General features: G+C 31.3%; 1 long non-coding RNA gene across 2 annotated transcripts; it reads right to left on the bottom strand.

The window, feature by feature from the left end:
* Positions 1-251: 251 nt before the first annotated feature.
* LOC110463707 lies at positions 252-7732 on the bottom strand. Of its 2 annotated transcripts, none has more exons than XR_002464417.1 (7): positions 7691-7732; positions 6272-6292; positions 4052-4072; positions 3123-3143; positions 2826-2849; positions 1662-1682; positions 252-273 (listed from the first exon to the last, which is right to left on the bottom strand). It is a non-coding gene; the product is annotated as an uncharacterized LOC110463707 (long non-coding RNA). The 2 variants fall into 2 exon arrangements; XR_002464418.1 differs by lacking the exon at positions 7691-7732 and adding an exon at positions 7390-7655.
* Positions 7733-8354: the final 622 nt, after the last annotated feature.

Below are 8354 nucleotides of genomic sequence, written 5' to 3'. Positions count from 1 at the left end.
ACACAATTACAACTTAAAGGAAAGTATTTATGAAATGTTGCAAAGTTTTTATTTTGTTTCAACAGAAATGATTTTTAGACAGGAACTAATTGTAAATGCTACTTTATTGATAATGTCCTTTTGGTATTTATTTCTATTTTTGTGTTAAAATTTAAAATATATTTCTCTTTCTTAGTCATTCTTTAAAAAAATGTTAATATAAAAGTTAAAGTCGGTGTTAGAGACATACTGAAGTCTAAAAGTATTGCTTACCTTTTGTTCTTCCTCTCTTTTCTGTAAGAAAATAGATGTTGGACAGGTGAAGTTTTTAGAGGGATTTATCAAAATAGAGTTAAGCTGAATATCAGCATTTAATACATTCCATAGTTAACCAACAATCTGTTTTCTTAAGGACTCATCGGTGGTATGAAAGGGTGATAATATACAATTCATCATACGTGTATTATATCAGCTTGATATCAGTGTGTCTTTCTATGAAATGATCAATAAAAACTGGTAGATAAATATAGTATAAATGAGTAGAAAAGAACAACATATTTGGTTGATTTTGAAATTTGGTTTGATTTAAATAGATATTATTCTGACCATATATAAATAAACATATAGTTTAGCATGTTTGGAACTGGTTACAATAAATTTACCTTTAAACCATGAATATGCCATTTGATTTACGAAAGTAATCGCCGAATGAAATAGGAGAGAGAAAAGTCATTTGTTTGAAAAGTTATTGAAAAGATGCATAAAGCCAATGTATGCTAACATATACTCCATCATATTGACAACATCGTTCATTTAAACTCAATGGAACTTTTAAAGGGCAAGCAAATGAAAAAAATCTGTGACTTAAATGATCCGAACCACATACAAAAGTACAAGTATTGGGAATGTGCCTATAAATTGTTGTAAAGTTTAGCAAAACAGTCGAAAGCTGAATATCAGTAGAAATGACGCTCAATATTTGAAGAAAATTCCTTTGTCATATTAGCATTTCATTGTTTGCAGTAGGGTGCATATTTTCCGTACAATTTCACAAATTGTTACTGTTCTGAAACTGTTTAACATATACACAACTGTATTTGCCGTTACCCTTTACCCTTGTCATTTTTTAAGTTACCATATTCCTTTATCAAGCTACAATTTAAAATTGCTGCCTTTACCCTTGTCTGTAATGAAGTAACGTTATTCCAGTTTTTTGTTTTAGTTATTCTGGATCGTCATAATCATACATATATTTTAGTATTATTTGAAACTCGTACTACCGTAATAGGTTTTCCTCCAAACCATGAATATGTCATTACAAAATAAGACTTCGCTGGAAGTATGGAGAAAGGAATAATTTGTTACAAAACATTTACTGAGTTGATGCAGAAAGTCATTTTTTTTTAAATTGACTCCATCATATAACAACACTGTCGTTTATAACTCCATGGAGCTATCTAAGGGCAAACAAATACAAAATCTGTGTCTTAATTCTTCCAAACCAAATACACAAATACAACTAAAAGGAAGGTACAACAGAATCATGTCCTTTTGGTATTTATCAAATTTTTGTGACAAAATCTGAATATGTTTCTCCTCTTAGTTTTTCTTTAAAAAATATATTGATATAAAAGTAAACGTCGATGTGAGAAACATACTGAAGTTCTAAAAGTATTGCTTACCTTTTTTTCTTCCTCTAGTTTCTGTAAGAAAATAGATGTTGCATAGGTGAACTTTTTAGAGGGATTTATCGAAACAGCTAGACTGAAGCTGAATATCAGTATTTAATAAATTCCATAGTTAACCAACAATCTTTTTAAGGACTCATCGGTGGTATGAAAGGGTGATAATATACCATTCATTATATGTGTATCATATCAGCTTGATATCAGTGTTTTCATTCTATAAAATGATCAATAAAAACTGGTAGATAAATATAGCATAAATGAGTAGATTAGAACAACTCATTTAAATGATTTTGAAATTTGGTTTGATTTAAACAGATATTATTCTGACCATATATAAACATACATATAGTTTAATATACCCTCAAACCACAAATACGAAAGTAATCGCCAGATGAAATAGGAGAAAGGAAACATTTGTTTGAAAATTGATTGAGACGATGCATAAAGCCAATTACTGTTAACATATACTCTATCATATTGACAACATCATTTTGAGCTCAATGGAGCGATTAAAGTGCCTAAACTATTTGTTTTTTAAAATTGTATATTGTCGATGCAGAGAAACCAAACAATGTAAATATAAGTAACTTTTCAGTCTGGCCTTTTCGTCCATTAAGGACTCAACGGTGGTACTTAATGGCGCTTAATTCCTCATATTCTATTAGATTCATATCAGTCTTTTTCTATCAATATAGAGATAAATAAAATTGATTAACTTATGTTTTTAAGAAAGAATGTGAAGGTTAGTATTGTAACTATCCTATGGATTTTGTATTTTGGTTTGAGATAAGTATCATTCTAGATCATCACAAATAAATATAAAGTTAAGTATATTTGGAACTGGTAAAAATAGGTTTTCCATCAAACCATGAATGCGCTATTCCATTTTCAAAACTAATCGCCGCCTGAAATACGGATTAATGAAGTACTTGTTTAAAATTTAGGCGAATCAATGTAGAAATAGAAATGTTGTTTATATTTTCTCCACTGTATCCATTTTTTTCTACAACAATGTAAAAAAAAATAGTACTCAATATATATGCTACTTGATTGGTATTGTGTTTTTGACAATATCTACTAATTAAGCGACGAAATACAAAGTACACGTATAACTAAACTTTAAAGTGAGAGAAATATTTGTGGTATACTAATACTTACTTCCAGTAGATCCTTTATCATGCACTGTAACGAAAATATACTTTATATTACAATGGGTATTGTGTAAAGTTAACAATAAGTTTTCATATAAGCTATGTACTGTTTGTAGTAGTGCAATCGATAACCATCAATTGCATAAATCGTAATTGTTGTGAAACACGTGCCTTTGGGATAAATTTCTATTTTTGTGACAAAATTCAAAGTACAGTAGTTCTCTTTCATAATTATTCTCTTAAGAAAAGTTGTTACAAAAGGAAACGTCGGTGTGAGAGGCATACTGAGTAAACTATTGCTTACCTTTAGTTCCTCCTTTTCGTTCTGTAAGAAAACAGATGTTGCATAGGTAAATTTTGAAGACTAAAGATGAACATCAGTTCCAGTTTTCATATGAGCAATGCATTGTTTGCAGCAAGGTTTTCATTTTACATACAATTTCATAAATCGTAATTTGTATGAAACTGATCAGCATATACACAACTGTATTTGCGATCCCTTTACTCTTGTCTTTTATAAAGTTGCATAACTCCTTTTAAAACTTTACCATTTGAAAATTGTGGTTTGTCGATGCAGAAATTTACAGTCTGGCCTATTCGCCCATTAAGGACTCATCGGTGATATTTAATGGCGCTAATATAAAATTCTTTATATTCTATTTGCTTTATATCACTGGTTTTCTTTCAATGAAGAAATAAATAAAACTTGTAAACAAACATTTAAAAAAACATGTGAAGATAAAAGTTGTAACCATCCTATGGATTTTGTATTTTGGTTGGAGATAAATAACTACTCTTCTGGATCTTCCTAAACATACGTATAGTAAAGTATATTTAGAACTGGTAATAATAGTTTTCCATTAAACCATGAATGTGCCATTAACTTGCAAAATTAATCACCGCCTGAAATGAAGAGTAAAGAAGTACTTGTGTGAAAAATTAAGCAAAGCGATGTAGAAATAGAAATAATGTTTATATTTTCTACAACGTATCCATCTTTTTTTTCTTAGAAAATGTAACGTTTTATTATTTTTTCTACAACAAAGATTTATTAAAATAGTACTCCATCTACATGTACATGGTACTTAATTGATTTTGTGTGTTTGAAAATAATCACTAATTTAGTGACGAAATATAAAGTATAGCTCTTTTCCATAATGATGCTGTTTTGAGAATTCGATATAAAGCTATACTTTCATGTGGAAGATATATTTGTGGTATTCAATTACTTACCTCCAGTTCATCTATTCTCCGCTGTAAGGAAAATAGACTTCATGTTACAATGGTGATTGTTTAAAAGGTAACATTCAGTTTTCAATGCACTATTTGTAGTAGGGCGTTGGATTACCATCAAAATGCACAAATCGTAATTATTGTAAAACATGTGATTTAGAGATAAATTTCTAATTTGTGTCATAATTCAAAGTATAGTAGTTTTCTTTTATAATTATTCTCTTAAGAAAGGTTGTTCTAACAAGAGGCCCAATGGGCCTGCATCTCTCACCTGGTCTAAATCTCACACTTGTAACCTTAAACGTGATCTAAAATAACGCTACAGGCAAAATATCAGTATTTATGACTATAAGTCATTCAAAAGAACCTGTTAAAACCATTTCACTCCTGTGACCTTAAAAGTCCAATAAGGTGATTACGTTGAACAGAATTTATAGCACTTCATCTCAGGATGCAACTTGCAAAATATCACCACCCTATCCTTTTGTTTATTAAGATAAGGTCATTTAAATGTTTACACATATTTGACCAAATGTCACCTTGAAAGTGGGTCAAGGTTATTCAAATTAAAAAGCATGATAGTCCTTCATCCAAGCATGCTACTTGCTGAATATTAACATCCTGCACCTTTTGGTTATTCAGAAGAAGTTGTTTAAAGTTTTTTTTAGACATTTGGCCCCTGTGACCTTAACAAACTTGGTAGCCCTTCATTCTAGCATGTTACTGGCTAAACATCTACACCCTGTGTCTTTTAGTTATTCAGAAGATGTCATTTAAAGATTTTAAACATATTTGACCCCTGTGACCTTGAATATAATTCAAAGTCATTCATTTGAACAAACTTGGAAGCCCTTTCCACAGCATGCTACTGGCCAAATATCAACATCCTGTGCTTTTTGGTTTTTCAGAAGAAGTTGTTTAAAGGTTTTGAACATATTCGATCCCTTTGACTTTCAATATAAGTCAAGGTCATTCATCTAAACAAAGTGAATAGCCCTTTATCCCAGCATGCTACTGACCAAATATCAACATCTTGGGCATTTTGGTTATTCAGAAGAAGTTGTTTTAAAGATTTTGATCATATTCGATCCCTGTGACCTTAAATAAACGTCAAGATCATTCATTTGAACAATCTTGGTAGCCCTTCATCTCATCATGTTATTGGCCAAATATCATCATCCTGCACCTTTTGGTTATTCAGAAGAAGTTGTTTAAACATATTTGACCCCTGTGACCTTGAATATGAGTGAAGGTCATTCATTTGAACAAACTTGGTAGCGCATCATCCTAGCATGCTACTGGCAAAATATCAACATCCCAGGCTGTTTTGTTGTTCAGAAGAAGTCGGTTAAATATTTTGAACATATTTGATCCCTGTGACCTTGAATAAATGTCAAGGTCATTCATTTGAACAAACTTGGTAGCCATTCATCCCATCATGTTATGGGCCAAATATCATCATCCTGTGCTTTTTGGTTTTTCATAAGATGTTTAAAGGTTTCAAACATATTTGACCCCTGTGACTTTCAATATAAATCAAAGTCATTCATCTTAACAAAGTAAGTAACCCTTTATCACAGCATGCTACTGACCAAATATAAACATCCTGGGCATTTTGGTTATTAAGAGGAGGTCGTTTAAAGATTTTAAACATATTTGACCCCTGTGACCTTGAATATAATTCAAGGTAATTCATTTAAACAAACTTGGTAGCCCTTTATCTCATAATGTTATGGGCCAAATATCATCATCCTGCACCTTTTGGTTAATCAGAAGAAGTTGTTTAAAAGTTTGAAACATATTTGACCCCTGTGACCTTCAATATAAGTCAATGTTATTCATTTAGAAAAGCTTTGTAGCCCTTCATCCCAGTCTGCTACTGACCAAATAGCAATATCCTGGGCATTTTAGTTATTCAGAAGAAGTTGTTTAAAGGGATTTTAAGACATTTGACCCCTGTGACCTTGAATATGAGTGATGGCCATTCATTTAAACAAACTTGGTAGCCCTTTATCCCAGCATAATACTGGCCAAATATCATCACCTTGGGCCTTGCGGTATAAGAAGAAGTTGTTTGAAGTAAAATATTGACGCCTGACGCCAGACAACGGACGGACGCCGGACGCCGCACCATGGCATAAGCTCACTTGGCCCTTCGGGCCAGGTGAGCTAAAAAGGAAACGTCGGTGTGAGAGACATACTGAGTAAACTATTGCTTACCTTTTGTTCCTCTCTTTCCTTCTGTAAGAAAATAGATGTTGCATAGGTGATTTATTTAGAGGGATTTATCTCAACAGTCTAAAGCTTAATATGAGTATAGATAACACTTCATAGTTAAAGTACAATCAGTGTTCATATGAGCAATATAGTGTTTGTAGTAGGGCGTTTACTTACCAAACAATTTCACAAATCGGAAATGTTGTGACACTGTGTAGCATAAACACAACTATATTTGCCTTTAGCTTTGTCTTTTATGAAGTAACCTTATTCCTAGTGTATTTTAACATAGTAGTCACAGAATGGCATTGCTATCATAGTCCGTGTTATATATCATACACAGAACAATCACAGATTACATGAATATAATTTTCAACTATATCACCATTACATTCACCATTAAACATTCGGCAATGTTTCTCTGCCAAGCGGATATTCATATATTAGTACGTCATCTACGTAAAAGTAGAGATGGGATGCATCAGGTTTTATTGATATGACATGATATTTAATGGGGCCAATATAAACTTCCTCATATTCTATTTGCTTTATATTAGTGGTTTTCTTTCAATTAAGAGATAAATAAAACTGGTAAACAATTTATTTATTTCAAAAACCGAGAAGATAAAAATTATAACTATCCTATGGATTTTGTATTTTGTTTGGAGATAAATAACTATTGCTCTGGATCTTCATAAACATACGTATAGCAAAGTATATTTGGAACTGGTAATTATAGTTATCCATTAAACCATGAATGTGCCATTTAATTTGTAAAATAAATCACCGCCTGAAATGAAGAGTAAAGAAGTACTTGTGTGAAAAATTAAGCAAAGCGATGTTATAACAGAATTGTGTTTATATTTTCTACAACGAATCCATCTTTTTTTTTAGAAAATGTAACAATGTTTTATTATTTTTTTCTACAACAAAGATTTATTAAAATAGTACTCCATCTACATGTACATGGTACTTGATTGATTTTGTGTGTTTGAAAATAATCACTAATTTAGTGACGAAATACAAAGTATGGCTCTTTTCCGTAATGATGCTGTTTTGAGAATTTGATATAAAGCTAAACTTTCATGTGGGAGATATATCTGTGTTATTCAATTACTTACCTCCAGTTCTTTTAGTCTCCGCCGTAAGGAAAATAGACTTAATGTTACAATAGTGATTGTTTAAATGTTAACATTCAGTTTTCTTATAAACAATGCACTATTTGTAGTATAGCATTGGATTACCATCCAAAAACATAAATCGTAATTATTGTAAAACATGTGATTTGGAGATAAATTTCTAATTTTCTGACAAAATTCAAAATATAGTAGTTCTACTCTTTCATAATTATTCTCTTAAGAAGAGTTGTTATAAAAGGAAACGTCGGTGTGAGAGGCATATACTGAGTAAACTATTGCTTACCTTGTCTTTCTCTCTTTCCTTCTGTAAGAAAATAGATGTTGCATAGGTGATTTTTTAGAGGGATATATTTCAACAGTCTTAAGCTTAATATCAGTATAGATAACACTTCATAGTTAAAGTACAATCAGTGTTCATATGAGCAATATAGTGTTTGCAGTAGGGCGTTTACTTACCAAACAGTTTCACAAATCGGAAATGTTGTGACACTGTGTAGCATAAACACAACTATATTTGCCTTTGGCTTTGTCTTTTATGAAGTAACCTTATTCCTATTGTATTTTAACATAGTAGTCACAGAATGACATTGCTATCATAGTCCGTGTTATATATCATACACAGAACAATCACAGATTACATGAATATAATTTTCAACTATATCACCATTACATTCACCATTAAACATTCGGCAATGTTTCTCTGCCAAGCGGATATTCATATATTAGTACGTCATCTACGTAAAAGTAGAGATGGGATGCATCAGGTTTTCTTGATATGACATGATATTTAATGGGCTAATATAAACTTCTTCATATTCTATTTGCTTTATATTAGTGGTTTTCTTTCAATAAAGAGATAAATAAAACTTGTAAACAAACATTTAAAAACCAAGAGGCCCAGGCCTGTATCGCTCACCTGCATATGTTTAAAATAATTGGTATGAAGT

This window comes from Mizuhopecten yessoensis, unplaced genomic scaffold (assembly GCF_002113885.1).
Source record: "Mizuhopecten yessoensis strain PY_sf001 unplaced genomic scaffold, ASM211388v2 scaffold10921, whole genome shotgun sequence".
Classification (NCBI taxonomy): Eukaryota; Metazoa; Mollusca; class Bivalvia; order Pectinida; family Pectinidae; genus Mizuhopecten; species Mizuhopecten yessoensis.
The sequence above is the reverse complement of the archived record's forward strand: the minus strand, read 5'-3'. Positions and strand labels throughout refer to the sequence as shown.